The sequence below is a fragment of the Vicugna pacos genome, chromosome 3, assembly GCF_048564905.1.
Source record: "Vicugna pacos chromosome 3, VicPac4, whole genome shotgun sequence".
NCBI classification, from domain to species: Eukaryota; Metazoa; Chordata; class Mammalia; order Artiodactyla; family Camelidae; genus Vicugna; species Vicugna pacos.
In genome coordinates, this window is record NC_132989.1 from 79,642,287 (window position 1) to 79,667,964 (window position 25,678).

Consider the following 25,678-nt stretch of genomic DNA (forward strand, 5'->3'; position numbering starts at 1 on the left):
ATTAGTAGTTGAACAGAATGAAGAGTCCTGTGAAGTTAAACTTCTCTGAACAAAAGTCAATGACATCTGGAGGGGAATGGAATCTTTTGAAGTTTTTGATGTTAACTGGTTTAGATTTTCCAACATTTTAACATAATGTATTCTGATTATTTAAGTACTACCAATTCATTGTAGAAAATTTAAGAGCATAGGTAATATAAAAATACAGAAAAACAATAAGAGAAAAATAATTATCTGTAATTCTGTCACTAAAGAGAACTACTATTCTTACTTTGGTGTAAATCCTTCCATTCTATTTTCAGTATGTGTGTAAATTATTATTGTTACTTTTATTAATATTTACGAAAAGGAAATAATTTTTACATGAGATGGAAATCCTTATGTTAAGAAGCACAGCTGCAGGTTGACCTAATTTTTGTTGGTCACTCATTGAATCTTTCTAGTTTAAGGCAAAACCAAACATAAAGGAGACCCAGTCCTATCTTCAAAGAGCTTATTACAATCTGAGGAAGGAATCCAAGCAGATAAACATCTAAATTAAATCAAGGAGTACTTTCTGAGAAATTATGATGTGACCAACACTGTATCAGTACACTATTTTCCTTTTTAGGTAAGTTAATTCAAGTAAAAGGAACACCTAGTAATACTCAATGATGAGAAACTTTTTTAAGATGATCCAGAAAGCCTTTTTTTGTTTGTTTTTTTAAAAAAGATGATCCATGACAGAGACTCATGCCAGTGTAAACTTAAGATTAGAATACATTACTGGAAGTCTTACAATAATTAATAGCATAGCTATCAGATTCTGCCACTGTCTAGATGTGTGAGCTTGAGTAACTTACTGTCTTTGAGCTTCAGATTTCCACTGTATGGGGTTATTGTGAGGATTAAATGAGATATATAACAAAATTTCTGGCATAAAAAATGTGCTTAAGCAACAGTAGGGACTACTATTATAGACAGTGCATGAGGTTACTTCCTCATAACCTGCTATTGGATGACTTAAAGATAAGAACTGGCTGGAAAGTGTAGCAACTTGAATGTGCTGCAAACTTTGACAAAGTAATGTTTTAAAATGGCACTTGGGCCAATGTAAACACAAGAACGATATAAACTCTTCATGAGTAAGCTGTAGGTTCTTGAACATAAACACCCTGAATTTGTAATCTGTTAGATAGTTGAGGAAACTCAACTTCTGTCAAAGCATTTTTAAAAATCTTTCAGGAAGAGAAGGCTTTATTTCTTGTCTTCAGTATTATAATACGAAGACATTTTGAGGCTATACGCTAATGAGAATGTAAAGCGTTTGTTTATGTTGTGGATTAAGGGAAGATACAAGACATATCTGTTGGATACTAGATAAGCTGATTTGGAAATTTAGAAGAAGCTCAACCAGCATTATTGCCAAGATGAAAGACCAGTCCACCAACGCAGAGGTGGATGGCCGAATTCTGTGTATTTTCTTGACTCTGCCCTTGTACGTGCTCTTCTGTTTGCCTAGACACAACCTGTATCGCTACCACTTCCTACTAAAAAAATTGGCTAACTCCTGATTGTCCTTCAGGGAGGCTTCTCTGCTCCATCAGACCTGAGTGTAAGGGCCTCACTCATGTCCTCACAGCATTTTCTTCTTTAGTTAATGTTGCCCTTTTACATTTATGGAGGCTGAAGAGTGGGAATGCAGCTAAACAGTATAAACTGTTTATACATTTACACTATAAATGTTTAGTATAAAAGTGCTTTTAGCCAAGAGAAGGACTCTTCTCTCCCCAAAGCCCCAGGTGCCTCTAACTTTTAGAAAATGAAACTTCTGCAGCTCAGAGTTAGGTAAGATCAAAATATTCCTGGCAGTTTCATCAAGCCTTATCCCCATTCCCTCAGAAGTCGGCTGTTAAGTCCGTCAGCAATATACATTCCAGATGGTCTGTATAATTCAAGTAAATCTTACACATCATGTAACAAAATCTAAAAAATGTATTTGAAAGTGCGTTTTATGGACCTTACGCAAACCCTTTGACCACACAAGTCTCATGACTTGTATTTCTCTCACTCTACTGCTGATTAAACGATGCTCACTTACCACCTGCTGCAGTGGCAACAGGAAGAGTATTTCCATGGTGCTCTGGAGTCAGATTGTCCATTTGTGTATTTGCCTTCCCTGTGAGTCTGTGGGCTCCATGAAGGCAAGGGCCACACCTGGCTCTCCTGTATCCTCTGAACCTAGTACAATACTTATCATATGGTAGGTGCTCACAAATATTTGTTTTTTTTTTTTACATTTTTTATTGATTCATAATCATTTTACAGTGTTGTGCCAAATTCCAGTGTTCAGCACAATTTTTCAGTCATTCATGGACATATACACACTCATTGTCACATTTTTTTCTCTGTGATTTATCATAACATTTTGTGTATATTTCCCTGTGCTATACAGTGTAATCTTGTTTATCTATTCTACAATTTTGAAATCCCAGTCTATCCCTTCCCACCCTCTACCCCCCTGGTAACCACAAGTCTGTATTCTCTGTCCATGAGTCTTTAGATTCCACATATGAGCGATCTCATATGGTATTTTTCTTTCTCTTTCTGGCTTACTTCACTTAGAATGACATTCTCTAGGAGCATCCATGTCGCTGCAAATGGCGTTATGTTGTCGGTTTTTATGGCTGAGTAGTATTCCATTGTATAAATATACCACCTCTTCTTTATCCAGTCACCTATTGATGGACATTTAGGCTCTTTCCATGTTTTGGCTATTGTAAATAGTGCTGCTATGAACATTGGAGTGCAGGTGTCATCCTGAAGTAGATTTCCTTCTGGATACAAGCCCAGGAGTGGGATTCCTGGGTCATATGGTAAGTCTATTCCTAGTCTTTAGAGGAATCTCCACACTGTTTTCCACAGTGGCTGCACCAAACTGCATTCCCACCAGCAGTGTAGGAGGGTTCTCCTTTCTCCACAGCCTCTCCAGCATTTGTCATTTTTGGATTTTTGAATGACGGCCATTATGACTGGTGTGCGGTGATACCTCATTGTTGTTTTGATTTGCATTTCTGTGATAATTAGTGACATTTAGCATTTTTTCACGTGCTTTTTGATCATTTGTAGGTCTTCCTTGGAGAATTGCTTGTTTAGGTCTTCTGCCCATTTTTGGATTGGGTTGTTTATTTTTTTCTTATTGAGTCGTATGAGCTGCTTGTATATTTTGGAGATCAAGCCTTTGTCGGTTTCACTTGCAAAAATTTTCTCCCATTCCGTAGGTTTTCTTCTTGTTTTATTTCTGGTTTCCTTTGCTGTGCAGAAGCTTGTAAGTTTCATTAGGTCCCATTTGTTTATTCTTGCTTTTATTTCTTCTAGGAGAAAATTTTTGAAATGTATGTCAGATAATGTTTTGCCTATGTTTTCCTCTAGGAGGTTTATTGTATCTTGTCTTATGTTTAAGTCTTTAATCCATTTTGAGTTGATTTTTGTATATGGTGTAAGGGTGTGTTCTAGCTTCATTGTTTTACATGCTGCTGTCCAGTTTTCCCAACACCATTTGCTGAAGAGACTGTCTTTATTCCATTGTATATTCTTGCCTCCTTTGTCGAAGATGAGTTGACCAAAAGTTTGTGGGTTCATTTCTGGGCTCTTTATTCTGTTCCATTGGTCTATATGTCTGTTTTGGTACCAATACCATGCTGTCTTGATGACTGTAGCTCTATAGTATTGTCTGAAGTCTGGGAGAGTTATTCCTCCAGCCTCTTTCTTTCTCTTCAGTAATGCTTTAGCAATTCTAGGTCTTTGATGGTTCCATATAAATTTTATTATGATTTGTTCTAGTTCTGTGATATATGTCCTGGGTAATTGGATAGGGATTGCATTAAATCTGTAGATTGCCTTGGGCAGTGTGACCATTTTAACAATATTGATTCTTCCAATCCAAGAGCATGGAATATCTTTCCATTTTTTAAAGTCTTCTTTAATTTCCTTCATCAATGGTTTATAGTTTTCTGTGTATAATTCTTTCGCCTCCTTGGTTAGATTTATTCCCAGATATTTTATTACTTTGGGTGCTATTTTAAAGGGGATTGTTTCTTTACTTTCTTTTTCTGTTGATTTATCGTTAGTGTAAAGAAATGCAACTGATTTTTGAACATTAATTTTGTAACCTGCTACCTTGCTGAATTCTTCGATCAGCTCTAGTAGCTTTTGTGTGGACCTTTTAGGGTTTTCTATATATAGTAACATGTCGTCAGCATATAATGACACTTTTACCTCTTCTTTTCCAATTTGGATCCCTTTTATTTCTTTCTCTTGACTGATTGCTGTGGCTAGGACTTCCAGGACTATATTGAATAGGAGTGGTGATAGTGGGCATCCTTGTCTTGTCCCAGATTTTAGTGGGAAACTTTTGAGTTTTTCACCGTTGAGAACTATGCTGGCTGTAGGTTTGTCATATATAGCTTTTATTATGTTGAGATATGTTCCCTCTATACCCACTTTGGCGAGAGTTTTTATCATAAATGGGTGTTGAATTTTATCAAATACTTTTTCTGCATCGATTGAGATGATCATGTGGTTTTTGTCCTTTCTCTTGTTGATGTGATGTATTACATTGATTGATTTGCGTATGTTGAACCAGCCTTGTGTCCCTGGGATGAACCCCACTTGGTCATGATGTATAATCTTTTTTATGTGTTGTTGGATTCTATTTGCTAAAATTTTGGTGAGGATTTTGGCGTCTATGTTCATCAGTGATATTGGCCTATAATTCTCTTTTTTTGTAGTGTCTTTGCCTGGTTTTGGTATCAGGGTGATGGTGGCTTCATAGAATGAGTTTGGGAGTATTCCCTCCTTTTCAATCGTCTGGAAGAGTTTGAGAAGGACTGGTATGAGTTCTTCTTTGTATGTTTGGTAGAATTCCCCGGTGAAGCCATCCGGTCCTGGACTTTAATTTGTAGGGAGGTTTTTAATTGCTATTTCTATTTCCTTTCTAGTGATCGGATTGTTCAAGTGTTCAGTTTCTTCTTGATTCAGTTTTGGTGGACAGTATGTTTCCAGAAACTTGTCCGTCTCCTCTAGGTTACCCAGTTTGGTTCCATATAGTTTTTCATAATATTCTCGTATGATATTCTGTATTTCTATTTTGTTTGTTGTAATTTCTCCATTTTCCTTTCTTATTTTGCTAATTTGTGCTCTCTCTTTTTTCTTCTTTGTGAGTTTGGCCAGAGGTTTGTCGATTTTATTTACTTTTTCAAAAAACCAGCTTTTGGTTTGGTTGATTTTTTCTATGGTCTTGTTAATCTCTATTGTATTTAATTCCTCTCTGATCTTTATTATTTCCTTCCTTCTGCTGCTTTTTGGGGCTTTTTGTTCTTCTTTTTCTAATTGATTCAGGTGGTGGGTTAACTTGTTTATTTGAGATTGTTCTTCTTTTTTGAGGAAGGCCTGTATCGCTATAAACTTCCCTCTTAGCACTGCCTTTGCTGTGTCCCATAGGTTTTGAGTGGTTGTGCTTTCATTATCATTTGTCTCAAGGTATTTTTTAATTTCAGCTTTGATTTCCTCATTGATCCATTGTTTTTTCAATAACATATTGTTTAATCTCCATGCTTTTCTTTTTTTCTCCTTTGTTTCTCTGTTGTTGATTTCCAGTTTCATGGCATTGTGGTCAGTAAAGATGCTTGAGATAATTTCTATCTTCTTAAATTTGTTGAGGTTTCTTTTGCATCCAAGTACATGATCAATCCTGGAAAATGTTCCATGTGCACTTGAAAAGAATGTATATTCTATTTTTTGGGGGTGTAATGCTCTGAAAATATCCACCAAATCTAGTTTTTCTATTATAGTATTTAATTTCTCTGTTGCCTTGTTTATTTTCTGTCTGGAAGATCTGTCTAGTGATGTTAATGCAGTGTTAAAATCTCCAACTATGATTGTATTCCCATCAATATCGCCCTTTATCTCTGTTAGTAATCCTTGTATGTACTTAGGTGCTCCTATATTGGGTGCATATATATTAACGAGTGTAATGTCTTCATCTTGTATCACTCCTTTAATCATTATAAAATGTCCCTCTTTATCTTTCTTTATGGCCTTTGTCTTAAAGTCTATTTTGTCTGAAATCAGTACTGCAACACCTGCTTTTTTGGCTTTTCCATTTGCATGGAATATCCTTTTCCATCCTTTCACTCTCAATCTATATGTGTCCTTCTCCCTAAAGTGGGTCTCTTGTATGCAGCATATTGAAGGTTCTTGCTTTATTATCCACTCTGCCACTCTATGTCTTTTGACTGGAGCATTTAGTCCATTAACATTTACAGTAATTAATGACAGATGTGTGTTTATTGCCATTTTGAACTTATCTTTGCAGTTGAATTGGTATATCCTCTTTGTTCCTTTCTTCTTCCTTTTGTGGTTTGGTAATTTTCCTTTGTATTATCATGGATTTTATTTAATTTTTGTGACTCCCTTGTAAATTGTTGACTTGTGGTTACCCTTTTTTGTAAATCTATTAACCTATACCCGTTTTTAATAAACTGATAATAACATGATCTCAAACCCATCCTACTGTTAAAAAAATTTAAAAAAAGAAAGAAAAAAATTCTATATTTCCCTGCCTCCCTCTCCCACTCTCAGTGATTTGTATGTCTTCTTTTATAATTTCGTGTTTTCTTTATTTGTAATTCATGAGTTATCACCTTTCCAGTTGTACGTTTCTCATTTCTGTAGCATCCTGCTGCTTTTCTATTTAGAATAGCCCTTTAAATATTTCTTTTAGCATGGGTTTAGTGTTGCAAAACTCCTGCAGCCTTTTATTGTCTGTGAAACTCTTTATTTCTCCTTCTATCCTAAAGGATAGCCTTGCTGGATAAAGTATCCTAGGCTGCATCTTTTTTTCATTCAGGGCTTTGAATATTTCTTGCCACTCCCTTCTGGCCTGTAGTGTTTGTGTAGAGAAATCAGCTGAGAGCCTTATGGGGGTTCCCTTGTAGTTCACTCTTTGCTTTTCTCTTGCTGCCTTTAGAATCATTTCTTTATCCTTGACTCTGGTCATCTTGATTATGATATGTCTTGGTGTGGGTCTATTTGGGTTCTTCCTGTTTGGGACCCTCTGAGCTTCCTGTACTTGTATATCTGATTTCTTCTTTAAGTTTGGGAAGTTTTCAGTCATGATTTCTTCAAAAACCTTTTCAATCCCCTTTGATCCTTCTTCCCCTTCTGGGACCCCTATTATGCGTAGATTGGGACGCTTTATATTATCCCATAGGTCCCTTATGCTATTATCATTATTTTTTATTTGCTTATCTTGTAGTTCTTCTGAATGGGTGCTTTCTGTTGCCCTGTCTTCTAGATCACTAATTGGTTCCTCTGCATTAACTAGTCGGCTTTGCACAGCTGTTAGATCATTCCTCATCTCTGTCAATGAGTTTTCCCATTTTGCTTGGCTCTTCTTTATAGCTTCAATTTCATTTTTGACATATTTTATTTCTCTAAGCATTATATCTTTTAATTCCTTCAGCAATTTGATCACTCCTTTTTTGAAATCTTGATCTAGTAGGCTATCGATGTCTATTTCATTGAGCTTTCTTTCAGGGGATTCCTCTTGTTCTTTTAATTAGGAAAGGTTTCTCTGCTTCTTCATCTTGCTCATACCTCTCTGGCACTGTGGTTTATGGAGTATCAGTTGTCTATTTTGGATCTTAAGGATTTTATCTATCTAATGCCTATTTAGGAATAGAACTTAGGAAAAAAAAAGAAAAAAGAAAAAAAAGAAAAAAAAATAGAGAAAGATTTTTAAAAGAAGGGAGAAAGAGGGTTTGAAAACAATGTATAATGAATAATAGAAGAGCGGGTTGAAGCAGAGTATTAATCGGGTGGAGACGTCCTTTTAAAACCTTTAAAAAAAAAAGGGGGTCTGGAGATGAATATATGTGTTTGAAGCCTGTGTCTGTCTAATCAATAACAGGACATCACAACCCAAGAGAAATAGAAATGAATTAAGAAGTAAAAATTAAGAGAGTAATTGAAAATAGAACAGGTAAAAACAGATTAAAAAAAAACAAAAACGACAAAAAAAAAAAAGGGGGTTTGTCGGTGTTCTCCTGGAGTGTGTGTGCTTTTAATGTGATGTCCTTCTGTCTTCGTCCTGTTTTGGAAGCTCAGCTTGTTTTCATAGGCCCTCCGTTGGCGCCCTCTTCTCTGCTGCTCCCAGCACCTGTCGGCAAGCAGATCGCGCCTCCTCCTAACACGGGGTCAGATGCAGCTCTCCTCTGCTGTGGGCGGGCGGGTCACTGCCCCTCCTCCGGATGCCGCAGTCAGATGTTGCAGACTGGCCAGGCAGGAGGGCGGGTCGTGCCCCCTCCCAGCACCTCGGTCAGGGGTTGTGTTCCTGCCCGACAGGCGGGGGGGGGGGGGGGGGGGGGCGCTCTCCCCCTGCCTGCGCCGCCGGTAGCTCCGCTGTTCTGTGCGGCTGCGCGCTCTGCGCGGGCGCTCCGCCCTGGCCGGCGCTCCGCCCTGGTCGCGCTCCGCCCCGTTCGGCGCTCCGCCCTGGTCGCGCTCCACGGGTGGGCTCGGGGAAGACCTAGGGGCAGCCTCGTCCCTGCTCCGAGCCAAGACTCAGCTGCTTGTTTGTCTTTGTGGAGCAAGTTCTCTTGGGGGAGCAGAATGGAAGGATCCTATCTGCCCCGGGCTGTAGGCCCGTCTCAGTCTGGCCCTTGAGGCTGCTAAGCCCTTCCGTGCAGACGCAGGTTTCGCCTCTGCCCCCGCCTGGGTGCTAAGCGCCGGAGAATATGGTGGCTCTGCCTGGGCCCCGCCCCTCTTCCCCTGAAAAGTTTCTGCGGGTTTTCAGAAATGGGGGTATGCACCCCTCCCCCGAGAGCACATCAACCTTGCTGTTTTATGGAGGGCCCAGGTTGTTCTGTCCTGTACACCCACAGCCCCGGCGCCCAGCCCCTTGCAGTCCCCCGGAGCTGCCTCCGTGCAGCTGCCCCCGTCCTCCGCCCGGCTTGTGCAGCCTGGCCCTGCCCGCCGCTGCTGGCCCGCGTCTCAGGCTGGGTGTCGGGGGGACGCTCTGCGCCCGTTTAACTTAGTTCTGTCAGACAAGGGCTGCTCTGTACAGATCCGAGCCTTGGAGGCTCCCCCTCCGTCCCGCTGGCCTCTCAATTGGAGAGGGGAGACCCAGCGAGCAAGCGCCAGTCCTCTTTTGCAGCTCCCTCCCCGCGGGACCCGTCCCGTGCTGCTTTGCCTTTTGTTCTTTCTTTTTTCCTTTTCTCCTACCAGATTTTTGGCGTCTTTATCTCTTGAAGAGGGCGATGATCTGTTGGAGTTCCGCAGGTGCTCTGGTTGGCTGAGTGGGTCTGTAGATGTGGGTCTTGGTGTATTTGTGGGAGAGGGTGACTTACAAGCGTCCTTCTACTCCGCCATCTTGCCCGGAAGTCACAAATATTTGTTGAGTGAAAGAATGAAGGATTCGTAAGTAAGGGCCTGGGTAGTCCTTTAAACCTGAGCCCAGATTAGTAGAAACCAAGAGCTGGCTTCCTCTTCTTTAAAATTAGGGAAGGCTTAGCCTTTAGGACCATATCATTGCTCAGTCTCTTCCAGGGAGGGGAGGACATCTGCTGGCCTTGCCCAGAGGCCAAAAACTCCTTTTAATATTGCAGAGAGAAAACAAAACTCTTCCTTCTCTATCAGAACTATGCTTTAGGTTTAAGAGCATCTGAAATTGTATGAAAGATGTCCTTTTTTCCCTAGAGTAAGAGTTCTTACTTTTTATCAGATTCTCAAAGTTGTCTGAGATGCCCCAAAAAGATAAGAGTGATTGCTCCAAAGACGTCCTTAAAATGGGCTGAGACGAATCCCTTTTGAAATTGCCACCAGGTAAAAAGCACTCAATGTGCCACGGTTAAAGCGTTCTATTTTCCTTCATGGAGCAGTGCTATCTCTGTGCTTGGTGGTGAGAGGTCTGGTGGATGTAAGTCAACTTCCTTCTCAATTTAACAGTAGAGGTCAAATTGCTTGCTCACCTGTCCTGCCTCACCCTACCCCTTTCTGTCGAATTCCCTACTCAAAATTGAGAGCTAGGATTCTGGTTTTATCATATCATATCAATAAAACTTGGGGCGTCAGTAAATTACTTAGCCTTTCTAAGGCTTGGTTTCTTCATATCTAAATATAATGTTCCTCTCCTCTTAAGGATAATGTTCTTAGCTCACAAGGTTGTTTATTCATTCATTTGTTCACTCAGCACTCAGTATGTATCAGTTACTATTCTAGGGGTGAATAGTACAGAGAAGGAGCAAGTATTCCAGGGGAGGACTCAGATGATGGACAAATAGAAAAACAGGGTAATATCAGATAGCAATGGACACTATGTAAAGAATTCAAGTAGAATAATGCAATAGGTAGTGAGTAGATGGCTAGTTTAGACTGGGCCATTGTGGAATGCCTCTCTGAGGGGACAATATTGAGGATGCGAAGGCAGAAGAAGTAGCTACTGCCACAGCCCTGAGGCAGCGTGGGCTTGATGTGTCGGACGAATCCCTGTGGGGCTGATGCGATCCCAGAGGTCAATAGGTATGGCTTTGCAAGTCACGATAAAGAGCTTGGAATGGAGCTCCTAAGTAGAGTGGGAGACTTTTGGAAGTAATTTAAGCAAGAGTGATACGCTCTAAAGTACTGTGTAAAGGATAACCCCAGCTGCTGTGTGGAGATTTAATTGTAAAGAGCTAACGGATACTCATTAGAAGGCTGCTGCAGAAGTGCAAGCTATAGATGATGGTGGTTTGGACCAAGGTGAAGGTGTGGAGATGGGGAGAAGTGGTGGACTGTAGGTATGCGTGCAAGGCACTTGGGCCTGTGCTTCATGTGCAGTGAACACTCAATAAACTCCAGCTATGACTATTGTCATTATTACTATTGTCTTGGTAAAGTGAAATTGGACCAAGTAATGGGTCAATAGTGGTTTTAAGAATATTTCTCAATTTGAGCAAGTTAGGATTAACCAAATATTATTTGTGTGTGGGGATTTAATTAATGTTACTTTTCTGACACTGTCTTGGATGCACTGTTTTCAACACCTTTCTCTTTGTGTTTTGAGAAGAAATCCATCATTTACTTCTTTCAGGACACACTGTTTAGTCATTTTGCAGTGAAAGAATCTTGATTATCTTCAAATGACAAATGTAAAACAGTGAATTCTAAGTTGTGTGGAAGAGGTAATATATCGCATTGCTTTGAAATTTATTATGAGCAAGGAGTTGGGAAAAATTAGGGAGTTAATATTCAGGAAGAAAGCAAAACTGAAAAAAAAGACACAGATTAATGTATTTATGGATACATGTCATCCAATTTGATGCCAGAAAAGCCAAATGAAGAAATAATGTTCTGAAAACAACTCACAAGTACCAAGACCACTAAGCTCCAAGTCAGAGAAATATGAAGACTAGCAACATGCTTGCATATATAGTTGCTATGGAGTTATTTAAAGTTGATGGAGAGAGAGAGAGAGAATCAGACACAGACAGACAGAAGGATGTTCTTTTTTCCGTGTTTCACATTTTTTCTTTTTTCCCTTTCTGAGAAGTATGTCTTTGGCTCTGCACTTTAACAAATGCACATATCTTTTCAGTCTTATCAAACAAGCTCATATTTACAAGCTAAATTATTCTAAGACACAGAAGTCTTAAATGAAAGACAGACATCATTGCAATCCTTTAAGGTCACGCTGATCTCTTCAAATGTTAGAATTCACTAGAGTAAGGTTGGCTTTTCAGCAAAGTGACCCCATCACTTTAGAATAATCCCTGTAATGAGTATGAATCTAGTAATACATTCTAAGAAAATACTAGGTTCTAAATGATAATCTGTGAGGCCAGGGAGTTTGTTTTCAAAATGTGGACACCAGTACTCTTCAAGCAGTGCGGTTTCTAGATACACTGAGGCAGTTATTCAGGTATAATGAATACCCACAGTGATACAACAATTTTGGTGGTGAATTTTTGCTGCCTTCAAAATTTTTCCCTTTCTTCCTTTTTGTGGAGGGAGGGGGGCGGGAATTCTGATGATAGGAATAAAAGTCTTTATCAGTGGTGTAATAAAGAGATAGCTCAATCATTAGAGATGCACTTTTAAATCAATAAAACAAAATCATCTAAACTAAAAGCAAAAACCTGCATACCCAAAAGTATTAAGTTTTGTGGATCACTGGCTCCTCAAGGGATCACTTGAAAAAAAATCTCAAACAAACTAACTGCTGTGTTCCCCTCTCTTACCTGCTTGGCCTCACAATAAGCCCATTCTGCTACTCTGTGGCATGACCTCTTCAAGGTCTTGATCAGCCACAATCTCATTAAGACAATTTAAGAAAGTTAGAGGAACAAGTACAATACCGGGAGCTGTAGCTGGTTCTCAGGCTGTAATCAATATTTATCATCTCCCTTGTCTACCATCCATTCTAGAGTGCCTCTGCCCTGGCCATCACTTTTGGTACTTTAGGTTGCTTGCCTGATGGAGTAGCCCAGACCTTTGTCTCTGAGACTCTGACCCGCTAGTTACCATGCCTTTGTTAGGCTGTGATTACTATAATTTCCCCTTCACCATCACCATCAGGAATAAGGCACCAAGAGACACTTCACTGAATCTCCTGAGCTCCAGACATATTCCTTCCTGCCCACATTATGTAACAGTAACCCCAGTACCTCATGATCATCAAGAAAGATTTTCCCATCAGTTTAGTAACTCCTTTCTTTGATTGCTGGTCCACAGGCATGAAGAGCCCAGAGTGACCAGCTGGCAGTTGTGGCTGCAGGCTCAGTGGAACCCTTTCCATGGTCCCTGGTGAAATGGTAGCCCTACTAGGAACCAGGACCTCTAATCCATCAGAACCTAAGTTGTAGGACTTGGAAGCACAAATACAGAGTTTCTGGGAGTGAAGATGAAACTGGCCAGTTTAAATTCTATCCCTTCATCCCCAGACCCGTATATTTTAGCTGTTGGGGTGCAGCATCATACACCAGCTGATGGCTTGCTGCACCTGAGGGAGCTCCCTAACCTGGAGGGTTTCATCTCTAAACTGCTGCCTTATCTGAATCTTTAACAGGCCATTCCAACATTCTATCTGATCTACTGCTTCTGGAAGAATATGCTTATGGTAGGACAAGTGGACCCTGTGGTCAGGTACCCTTCCATTGACACACATCCTCTGCTGCAAAATATGTCCCTTCATCAAAGGCTCCCACAGAGGTCAATCAGAAGTTCTAAAAGTCCTCAGATACTGGGCAGGGAAGGCAGACACAAATAGAGCAGGTTTCATTTTTGCTCCTTCCAGAGCACAATGTCTCAAGACCTTGAGAGTGGCACTAACAGCTGTCATTCTACCTAAAGTGTGAGATTGCTTCTAATTTAAGCTTTCTGCTTAATTGATTAACTTGGTAATTGTTTCATAACTATTGAATGCCCACATTTAAGCTTCTAAATTATATGAAAATTGTTACATTATACAATGTAAGGGTTTCTGTCCCCAACATTCAAGATCTAATGATGAGACAGGGCATTCATGGAATTTTTTATTTTTGAGAATGCTGCTTTTACATAAAGTCACTCTAGGACTTTGAAGATTTGAGAAGCATACAACAAAGAATTTGTTTTGTTGTTGTCTGGTGGAACTAATTAAATGCATGGATGGACAAACAAGTCAAATCAGTATGCTCCTCTAATGCATCCAAGAAATCCCAAGAGATCTGTTTCTATTGATGTCTTAATTGCTATAAAATCACCCTCTCTCTCCCAGAGCTGGGTAAATAATAATCATAATACACACTTTTGGGGGCATATTGTGCTTAGACTGGTGACTCAGAATTCTTTTTTTTTTTTGGTATTCAGCAATGAATTCATATTCATCTAAAATTATTGAAAAAATTAGTATTAAGAGGATACATTCTATGCCCACTGTATTGCCTCTCCGAGAGACCCATGTAGGCAGGCACCTGCACATTCCTTTCACATGGGAGGAGAAATGGGGGCTGATATAAAGATATACAAGACCAGCTAGATAGTTCCTTCCTGCATTCATTTATGGGGAGCAGGGTGGGTGAAAATTCTTCTGTAAATCAGGAAGCTCCATGCTTCAGTGTAACCACAGTGAGGCCTTTAGAGTAGAAAGTGAGGCTAGACTTAACACAGATGTTGCAGGGGCATTTCTGCTGGCTGCTTTGCTTCAAACCAACTAAAGTAACCTCTCAGTGCCCCAGTTTCCTCACCTATAAAATGCCAATGATAACAGGAACCTTTCTCCTCAGGTGGTCATAAGGACTAAATAAATATATGTAAAGTATTTCAAATACAACCTAGCTCATCATAAGCAGTTCAGTAAGTGTTAAGCTCCTATCATTATCGCCACCAGCATCTTTCTCATGTCTATCCTCCTGGGTATGAAAATAAATTGAGCTTTAATAAACATGACTCCATTAACTTGTACCCCAACAAACTGGCCTAAAGTGATGATTTCCAATAACTGACTTTTATAACTATTCACTAATTTTCCTGTGTACTTTTCCTAACAGTATTTCACAGAGAAGGTATTCTGGGTTGAATTGTGTCCTCAGAAAGATATGTTGAAGTCCTAACAACTTGTACCTCAGAATGTGATCTTATTTGAGAATAGGGTTACATTACATCACTGCAGATGTAACTAGTTAAGATGAGGCCAAACTGGAGTAGGGTGGGCCCCTAATCCAATGTGACTGTCCTTGTAAGTGGAGGGAAATTTGGACATAGGGATGCACAGAGGGAAGATGCTATGAAGACGACCATGTGATAATGATGGAGGCAGAGATTGGAATGATCCATCTCCGAGCCAAGAACACCAAGGATTATGGGCAAATATCAGAAGCTGGAGGAAGCACAGGATGATTTTCTCTTACATGTTTCAGAGGTAACATGACCCTGCTGATACCTGATTTTGGATTTCTAGCCTCCAGAACTGTGAGACAATAAATTAGTTGTTTTGAACCACATGTTTGTGGTACTTTATGATAGCCCTAGGAAACTAATATAGAGAAAGATGGAAAAAAATTACTGAGGAGATAATAGATTTAACCAATCAATCAGGTCATTGGAAGCTTTGGATGATACTCAAATGCTCAAGTTGTCACTTCATTTTCTGACGGTTTTGACAAAATCCTACCAATCTGATTTTTTTCCCCTCTCATTCTAATCTAATGCCAAGTTCTGCTATTTAGGGCAAGACTTTCCTCACCACTGTATTAGTGGTAGGCTATGAACATACATTCTTTCTTATCAGACACTTTAACAAAACTTCTCAAATTTTGTGCTATATTCATGCGTTAATTTTTTTTCTTGCATCAAAACAAAGTGCCAAAGTAACAGGCAGCCTTATTTAGACTGCCTAGAGTCACAACCACTCCTGCTCCTGCAGGTCTTTAGAAAAGAGGGGACATACCTGGTCTTGGCGGATTTCCCCTTCATGGTTCTTCCCTCTCCTCCTTTACCCAACTTCAATACCAGTTGATTATTTTCAGCACAAAAGAAGCATCTTTGTACTGCAGGCATCAACTACATCCCCCAATACATTCATACACCTTAATTTTACCTAGTTTTTAAAACAGCTGTGGGGCACATATCATTTTTCAGGGCCAGTCTAATCTTTCTACACTTACCATCTCAGATCCAGGCTGGCCAGGTCAAGATTTGTTCTCAAATACTTTTCTTTTCTGATGACCTGGAAAATACTTCCAGAATTACCAGTAAGTCCTATTTTCACTTTGAACAAATAACCATACAAACCCAAAGTTTTATAGATGCCCAATCTGAAAGTAATAGAAGAGGCAAAGCTCACAAAACAATCTTTAACTCATTATCATGAGCTAATTTTCTTTTGACTCATGTTTATTACCTAAGTTCTATAGGATGATAAGGTTTTGTCCAAATCAGCGGGCACATTTTTTTTTTTTTGGTGGTGGTTTTCATCGACTATTCCCAAAAACATTCTCCAAGAAAATTTATAGGAAAGTATTCTTCTTTTTACCTGTAAAAATGAGTGACGATTTTCCTCCTGATTCCACTGTGCTATTTTACAATGTATATTAAATACAAAAGTAGCTTTAAAAATACACAGTATTGCTTTTCAGAGGTCTCAAGCAAGGGCATGAACAAGGGCATGAGCCTGTGCATCAAGAAAGATCCGGCTTTGTATATTTTTAAAAGGGAGCTGTTAGAATAGCTTTAGTTCCTTCTGCTCCTTGATTAAATCTTGATTAAAATCAGTGTTGCAGTTGTAGAATGGGAAGCAGTTGTCTCCTTCCTTTCCCTGCTGTAGGTAGTATCACTTGATTGCTTGAGACAGTTAACGGGTGCTTTGGTAGTAAAAGGACAGCAAGATTAATAGGCAGGCATTTCCATAGTAACAGCAAAGCACTCTGGGAGACAAAGCTACTTGGGGGTGGAGCTACACATGCCAGGATTTCTGCTCCCATGGCAACAGCAGACTGTGGGGTGGGGATGAACATGCTACAAAACTTAGCAAAGCTCCCTTCAGTGAAAACGATGTATAATCAGAGTTGTCAATCTATTTTAAAATTCGAAGTTAAATAAATCAAATTTGAGACTATAAGCTGATGCAAAACATTTAAAATACATTGTACATCCACTGAAAATTTCTGAGGTATAAGCACAAATCGTTTAAGAACTATCCAATTGTGACTACTTGTTAGTTTAAAAAAATCCAATTACCACAACTTTTGTCCCAGAGTAGTTGCAGAAAATTACACAATTAGAGCAATTTTTCTCAGCTGCTCCACTATAGAAAGTGAAAGTAATTATACAAAAATAGTGTAAAATACTTTTCACAACTGCAAGTTAGATTTTTGCTTTCTTCAGAGGAAATTGTTTTTCTCTGTAGATAAACATCTCAACCAAAAGTTGAAGAGAGAAGTAAAAAGAGAAACCAATAGCTGAAAGAAAAAGAAAAGACAGAGCAAAAGGTAAGTGAAATACAAAAAGATTTGGAAGAAGCTGAAAAGAATTTAGAAAGACCTAAGAACCCAGCATTCCAATCAAAACAAGTAAAAGAAGTGTGACACAAAATCGTATTCCTCTCACTTTTATTAATGTCAGAGTTAAAGTTTTTGAAAGTCTTTTTGCCCTACACAAGATTATAATGTATTCAGGTGACTCACCATCCATTTAGGAATAGGTATTATTTTTTTAACCAGGTCTTTTGAGTCAGATCCACATAGCCAGTGAAACAGAAGGTTGGAAATTATCTGGTGAATTGGGGATAGGTTGATTACTCATCAATTATTCATCAAGTCCATTAAGGTAAGTCTGTATGTTTGTATCTGCTCTTTACTAAGAATACTTATTACCTGGAAGTGTTTGCTGAGATTTTGCTCAGTGTTCACTATGAACTTGGAAAATAGATAGTTGTGTCAACCCAGTTCCTGGTCTCAGATGCCTGTGCTAACTATGCCTTGTGCCTGGTAGGGTCTGGATGCCAAAATGCCACGTAAGCTTGAAGGATCTGGCCCCACTGTCTCAGAGAAGAGTAAGGCTTTGTTTTGATAAGCATCCAACATCCATATCCCACCTTGGGAAAAGAAGGTTTACTACCAGGGTCATGGATGGGATTGCTTGTTGAATATCAGCACCCCTAATCTGGGGGCTGTTTGCCTCCCCTGCCTTCCACACAGTTAGCATAACTGTGCTGGGACTCTGATTCTCTGTCTATAATTGACTGGTTAAGAATGGGTACCTAAAGTAGGACTTGGCTAGTCAAAGCCATTACCTAGGATTTTGAGATTTGGGACTCAATGAGCTGAGTCAGTCTCTCACCAGCAACTAAAGCTGTTAAGATGTAAAACTCTGGAGCTATTAGTGACAATGTTTTTTGTTATGTGGATGAAACTTTCAGAAAAAGAATAAAGGGCAGCAGAGAAAAGCAGAAACAAGAAGTAGAGACTTGACTTAGATGGTGTTCAACATTGCTGCCCCACCTAGTCCAGTTGTTTCTGAAGTCTGCAGAATCTGTATGTCCTGTGACTTGATGGTATCTGTCCAGTAAATCTCCCACTCCCTCCCTCCCCTTTTTTTTGGCTCAGACTCTTTTAAGCTGGGTTTCTACATCTTGCAGCTCAGATTCCTATCTAATTTAGCAGCCTGTCCCCAAATCCTCTAAAAAATATGATAAGAGGAAGAAAAAGTGCAACTACCACTTAGATAGGAAACACATTATGGAAAATAAAGCAGTGGCACAAAAAGCAATTTCAGTTATGCTTTACTTGTAATTCAGTGGTTTGTGAGGAAAGAAAGAGGCTTAGAAGCCACTACAACTAGGAAATCATCAGAAGAAATAAGACCAGCTGGAGTAAAAATGCAGTAAAAATCTGAAGGTGGCATCTTTTTAAACTACCTGTAAAAGATAAGAATCTGAGTTAAAATCCTAGTATAGACTTTTTGGTTTATGCTGCCTATTATAGGATGTGCTAGGAAGGTTCTTTAAAATTTAAAGTAATATTTACACACTTAGGAGACTAGTCTAAAATCCACATAGGAAGTCTTAAAATAGAAGAGAAAATGAAGGGGAGGCTATGAATCAAGATAATTTTCTGGACTGAAGGAGTTTCCAGATTGAACAGGGTCACTGAAAGCCTGTCACAATAGATGAACATAGATCTTCACCAAGACTTATTACTGGAAAATTTAGAACACTGAGGACAAAGAGAGAACCTTAAGTAGCTCCAGAGAGAAGAAAAAGAAACAGGTGATATACTAAGTGATAGGAAACAGAATTTCTTCCAAAATCTCAAAAGCAAGCCTGTTGGAGCAATGCCTGCAAAATTATTCCCAATTTAGAATTCCATATCCAGCCCGACGACCAATCGAATAGAAGTGTGAAACAAATACATCTTAGATATGCAAGGTCTCGAAAATGTTCCTACACATAGTTTCTAAGAAAACTTGATGAAGGTGTACCACCAAAAGAGAGAAGTAAACCATGAGAAAAGGCAAAGGGGAATAAGAAGACAAAGAGATCTGTAGAACTATGGGGAGTTGCAAGATGGCAGGCCTGCACCAGATTTAGGGGGCCACTAGTCCACATCAAAGCAGGTTTAAAAATTGGTTACTTTGGTTCTGTGTTCATAGCTATCCTCCCCTCCAGAGTAAAAGATAGGTATAGTGACGGACAGTAGAACTCTTTTAGTTACTTACTGCTCTGACAGATTACCATAAATGTAGTGCTTTAAAACAACATACAATTATCTTACACTTTCTGTGGGTTAAGAGTTCAGGTACAGCTTTGTTGGGTACATTGCTCAGGGTCTCACAAAGTTGTAATCATGGTACTGGCTGGGGCTGGGTTCTATTCTAGAGATCACTGTCCTAAATAGTTCTTAGAAGCCTATATGGTTGTTGACAGTTTTTAGTTTCTTGTGATAGTAGGACTAAAGTCTGATTTTCTTGCTGATTGTCATCTGGGGCCACTCTGAGCTCTCAGAGGCCACGTAAGTTTCTTACCATGTGGCCCTCTCACAACATGGTGGCTTACTTCTTTGAGGTGTGCAGGAGACCCTCTTAGAAGAACTGGCTATCCCATCGTGTTTGCCATATTCTATTGAATAGAAGTCACAGGTTATGCCTACAGGGGACTGTATAAGGTAATGACTTAAGGGGGCATCACCTTAAGGTGTGTCTACCACAAGAACTATTAATTTAGCTGATGATACATACAATGATGATGGTACATGACTGAGATCAAGGGTTAAGGCAATTAAAGAGTATTTTCCAACATGAATGGTCACACTGAAGCCTGATCTAATCAATATATGGCAAGAAAGTTCAGATGACTGAAATCCAGGAGAAAAAAATATACCTAATATGAAGAGTTACAAATTCTATTCTTTCACTGAATACTTTATCTGTGAGAATCACTATGTTGTTCAGTATATAGTAGTAGTAGTAGGTTATTCTTTTATATTGCTGTATAGTATTCTATTGCGTGGCTCTACCACACTTATCTTTTACAGTTGATGGATGTTTACTTTGTTTTTAGGTTTTGGCTCTTATTAATATTGCTGCTATGAATCCCTCTGTGTGTGTTTCATTCTGCTTACTTACTTTTTAATCTAAGAGTAAGTTATCTGTTAGAAAACTTATAGTAGACATTTAATGGTGAAATATCAAAAGCTTCTACAAGATCAGGAATGAGATAAGGTTGTATAATATCACTTCTTTTAGACATCTTCCTAGAGACTGTAGTCAATACAAGTGCCTAGAAAAAAGATTTAAAGGTAAACTGATGAGAAGAGAAAATAAAACTGTCATTATTTTCAGACTATGTAATTTATATACATAAAATTCCAGATAAGCTCTTATAGTTAATAAAAAGATTTACTAAGGTCAATACATAAAAGCCATATTTATGCTGGTAAGAAATAATTAACAATTTTAATTAAAAATTACATAATTTACATATAGCAAACTGAATCCAACAGTGCATTAAAAGGATCATACACCATGATCAAGTGGGATTTGCCTCATGGATGCAAGGATATTTTAATACCAGCAAATCAATGTGATACAGTACATTAACAAATTGAATAAAAACCATATGAACATCTCAATAGATGCAGAGAAAGTTTTTGATAAAATTCAAAATCCATTTATGATTAAAAAAAAATCTCTCTGAAAGTGGTCATAGAAAGAACACACCTCAACATAAGAAAGGCCATATATGACAAACCCACAGCTAACATCATACTCAATATTGAAAAGCTGAAAGCATTTCCTCTAAGATCAGAAACAAGATGAGGATGCCCACTTTTGCCACTTTTATTCAACATAGTTTTGGAAGTCCTAGCAACAGCATTCAGAAGAAAAAGGAATAGAAATCTGAACTGGAAAAGAAGAAGTAAAACTGTCACTGTTTGCAGATGACATGATACTATACACAGAGAATCCTAAGGACACTACCAGAAAACTACTAGAGCACGAAGTTGGAGGACATACACTATCAGATTTCAAGACATATTATAAAAACAGTAATTAAGACAGCATGAGGATGGATACAGAGACAAACAGAAGAGAGTATAGAGCTCAGAACTAGATCCACACATACACAGTCACTTGATTTAAGACAAAGGTGCCACTGCAATTCAGTGGGAGAAAAGAATGTCTTGGCAGCAAAAGATGTTGAGAAACTAGATGTTCATAGAGAGGAATATGTGAAAATCGACCTCTACCTCCTATGCACAAAAATTTGAGGGGATCACAAATTTGAGAGTGCAAGCCAAAACAAGCTTTTATAAGAAAACATGGGAGAACAGGCATTAGGTGTAGGCAAAGATTTCTTAGGACAAATGCATTAATCATGAAAGAAAAAAGTGGGTAAACTGGATTTCATTAAAATGTTCATAAAAAGTTTTTAACTTCTTTTCATCGAAAGGCATCTTAAAAAGACAAAAAAGCAAGCCAAAGAATACGAGAAGCTAATGAGTACATACATACAACAAGACCTGTTCCCAGAATATAAAAAGAGCTCCTACGAATAAGTGAGGAATAGACAGGTAATCTAACAGAAAAAGGAGAAAATATTTGAATAAGCACTTCATAAAAGGGATACCTTAATGGCTAATGAGATAGGAAAAGCTGCTGAATATCATTACAAATGAAATGAAAACATAAAACCAAATGAAAAGCATAAAACTACTATGCATTTATCAGAGGTACTAAAACAAAACAAAGCAAAACAAAGCAACCAATAAGCAGACAGAAGAATCACTGACAGTTGAAGTATTGTTGAAGCTACAGAACGACTGAAACTTACATGCTTATAGTGAAGGTGTAAACTGCTACACACACTTGGAAACCTATTGGGCAGTATTTAATAAAACTGAATATATGCAAACGAAATGACACAGAAATTTCATGTATAGGAATAAACCCAACAAAAATTTCATATGCACATGGAAATATTTTGAATTGAACTAATTGAGGGTTTGTTTTTAACCCATTAAATGAATAATCCACAGATCTAGTCCACAGTTCTTTTCTGTTGGAGCGTTTGTTACCCAAATGTTCCTCTCAGGAATAGACAGACTTTTCAGCTACAAAATACAAATTCCACTTCAGCCGTAGTTTTGGCTGAGAGTATAAAAAGACTGGGGATACGCATCTGTCTTGGTTTGTTTCTAATGTTTTATTATAGGTCTAACAGCCGGAACGTAACTCAGAATTGGCATTAGAAAACATTGTGTAAAGACCACAGATTGATCACAGGAAGTGAACTTGGAAGTAGAGTAAAGCCTTCGTGGTTTGTGTGGGGGTCTTGTTGATGAAGGCTCAACGGCTGTGTGACTTGGGCTCAAATGCAACAACAATAGCAACAACAATTGCTGAAGGTTTGAGGATTCTGGCCAACTAAATTCAAGTTCTCCAACTGTTCGTGATCTGATTAGGAGAACAGCCCAACTAGGAAATACAAGGATAAATGTAAAAAATTAAAAGAATATAGAATGGCTCTGTTACTGACTAATGAGGTTTCTTTGGAAATTGACAGCCCTTCACTGTCTCAGAAGGGCTGGCAGAAGCAGTGTGAAAGGGACAGAGGAATGAATGCTATTTACCCAGCGTCCCTCCTCTTCTCTTTATTTCCCTCAGTGTGTATTTGCATGGCTGTTTTTTGCTTCCATGAGGGTATGTTCATATTCTGCAGTTTTACTTTTATGTTGCTTTTTTATTTCAAAAATACTCTTCTGCCTCAATTTGAGTATTTGGCAAGAATATGAAGGCGGCAGATTTTACCCATTGCATTTAATGCCCACTTCCTCTTTTTCCTTTCAACCTTTACTTTGTACATTCTCTTATCTTGTAATCCTCATTATCTTCATGCTTTCATTCACTTTTTTTTTCCCATGGAAATCTTTTTGTAGGAAAAGATTGAGATAAAGCAGATGAGATCCATTTCCACAAACATGGAGATTTCCAGCTCCAGTGGTGTCCAGGTGGCAGAAATGGCACCATGAAATAAAGGGACTCTGGGTGAATTAACATTCATTCCTCCCCCTCACTGGGTGGTGTGAGTAAAGGGCCACGGACAGCCTGGTATGTGTTAAGGGAAAACCTGGGAGGGGCCATGGCCTTTCCTTCTAACACTCACCTGCCGGGTGAGGCCGGCAGGGTGGCTATTAGCCTGCCCTACTCCCAGGTGTGTATGCACGTATTGGCTTTTCTACCTTATTTGCAGCTTCCTAGATTCACTTCGGTCTTCAGGGCCTGAGCACTTTATTCTCTTGCTCCCTTCATAATCACGAAGTGCTCTGTTGTTTTAAATGTGGCTTTGATGCTGGTAGACACCATCTTCCCCTCCAAATATTTTCTCCTTCTGGGACTCTGGGGAGTAAACTTCCTATTCAGAACCGAGCTCCATGGTGGAGGATGTAGTGAAGTGGATTAGCAAGAACCTGCGGGGCCCTAAGTAACTACACTCCACTTCAAAGGCCATTTGCCCACCAAACCCTCCTTTTGTTCATGGCCTTGCATCTAAAGATTACGCTCCCCTAGAATATTCTGAAGTGGCTACTGAAGAATCTTGTGAAGTCAAGACACAAAAAGTCATTCTGTTCTCAGAAATGCCTACATTTATACTACTGAGAGTCTCGCACTTACATATTATATCTCCGGCTCGCTATCCTGCTGATTTCAATCTGGTGGGACTGCCACATGTCTTTGTGCTCTGTACCGCACATGTGCATATGGTGCATGCTAAATATAAATGCTGTTTGGCAGGATCCTTTTTTTCTCTTCCTTTGTTTCTGAAAATGTAGTGAAGGAAATGTGTAATGTGTGCCCTCTCCAAAATGAGAGACTTTCAGAAAGTGGAATTATCTTGACAACAAGCCATGCATTTTACACTTCATTTTAGCATGTGGCAGTAGTGGCAGCAGTGACCGTCCACTGCTATGTCTGGTCAGACCAGGGCTGCTGAGGGTCAAACTGACTCTTCGACAGAGGTCAAGCAGCTTCCTGCATTGCTGAACCCGTTGAGCTTCCATGGAATGGTTTTCAGATCCTGCCAGTCCCTCCCTCTACTCGTGTACTGGTCAGATTAGGTCAGTTTATGCTGTACTAACAAACAACACAATATGTCTTTATTTCCTATTCATGCTACATGTCCAGTGTCAGCTGGCAGAGAGCCAATGCTCATCATAGTCACCCAGGCTCAGGCTGATGGAGGCTCTGTCTCAAAATGTGTCCCCACCATCATTGCAGCCCTGGGGCAGGAATGTGGCCAGTCACCCTCTGGCTGTGAGAGTCTCCTGAAAGTGTCACTCCTGTCCTCACTTTATCAGACAGAGCAAGCCCCAGGCTATGCCTGACTTCAGAGAAGAGCAGGGATGTGTTATCCCACAGGTGCCTGAAAGGCAGAGAGCTGTAAGTATTTTGCTACTGGCACTGATCACCACCACCACATCTCCTGCCAGCACTATGAAAAGGCTGGACAATTGCTATTGTCCAGGTGCCCAGGAACTTTATAGCTGCAGCAATGGTGCTGTTGAGGGAAGAGAGCAAGACACCACAGGGTTAATACTATTAACAGTATTCTATAAAGGCATCGAATAGAATGGAAGCAATGCTTAGATATTTAAAGAAGTGTCATAGCTTAAAGAAATTTGCATTAGGCATAGTAAGGTGAAAGACACAAAAGCACACAGACGCATGCTCCACTTTCAGTTTCTGAAGCCGGGCTGAGGTCACACACACAGTGTCACATTCAGAGTGGAACAAACGTGGAAATCAGAAAAGTGCTGCTGGAGACTTCGAGGAGCGGAGCTGCTTCCTGCTCCCTCTGCCAGGCTTTCCAGCAGCCCCGTGGGCTCTGCTCCTGCCAGTCAGGCCTGCTCTGACTTCTTTTGATGGTGGTGGGGACCTCCGCAAAGCTGTGATTGCAGGGAGTGCGGCTTGTTAGCTCTTAGGGACTGTGGAAAGCCCCAGAGCCACTCAGCCGGCGAAGAATCATGACTGTCTGCCAGCTTCGAGGGCCCAACACCTCCGGACCGATTGCAATCCGAAGGAGGATTTCAGATTCAGAGGGCAGTTGAGAGGGCTGTGCCTAGTGACACTGATCATAGCTGGCAGGGGGCCGCTTGTGGGGAGGCAGCTGGCTGGCTCCTTCTCATCACCCACCCCAGACAGACCACTTCATGTGTCAAAGGAGGAGCTGAAGGGAAGAGCAGTGGGCTCTGGAGAAAGCGAGGAGAGGTAGCAAGAATGATCTGACTGTCCACGGCTGCTGGGCACGACGTGAAGCTCAGCAATTTTTAGCAGGACTCTGCTAATGAATGTGGAACCGAGGGACTGGCAGCTCCATTTCCTCTGGTATTAACATTTTTTACTTTATTTTAATGAGGAAAATGAGATTCTTCTCAGTTTCTTATCACTGAACCCGGTTTGGGAGGGTATGACATTTAACAACAGTGCTTTGAAAAATATTAAGCATTGTACAAATATGAGGAATTGTTGCTATTATTATTCTGATGAAGCGCACATGCAGCTTCGAATCAGCCTTAATATTGAGGGGATATTTAAGGGATTAGGAACGACGCTGTAACTACTGGGTAGTGAGTCAGGGTGGCCTTCGTAAAAAGGGCCAACTAATCTGGCCATATTAAATCCATTTTTA

At 39.7% G+C, this 25,678-nt stretch overlaps 1 long non-coding RNA gene across 4 annotated transcripts in view; it reads left to right on the top strand.

Moving 5' to 3' along the window:
* LOC140695677 (uncharacterized) overlaps positions 1-25,678 on the top strand; it is a 108,717-nt gene that overhangs the window by 31,036 nt on the left and 52,003 nt on the right. For 2 of the 4 annotated variants that reach the window (XR_012071437.1, XR_012071436.1), the window contains exon 2: positions 16,901-16,982. This is a non-coding gene — a long non-coding RNA (uncharacterized lncRNA). Of the gene's footprint in view, positions 1-16,520; positions 16,664-16,900; positions 16,983-17,213; positions 17,320-25,678 lie in introns of those variants that run through there. The other 2 variants (XR_012071438.1, XR_012071439.1) reach the window with 2 other exon arrangements.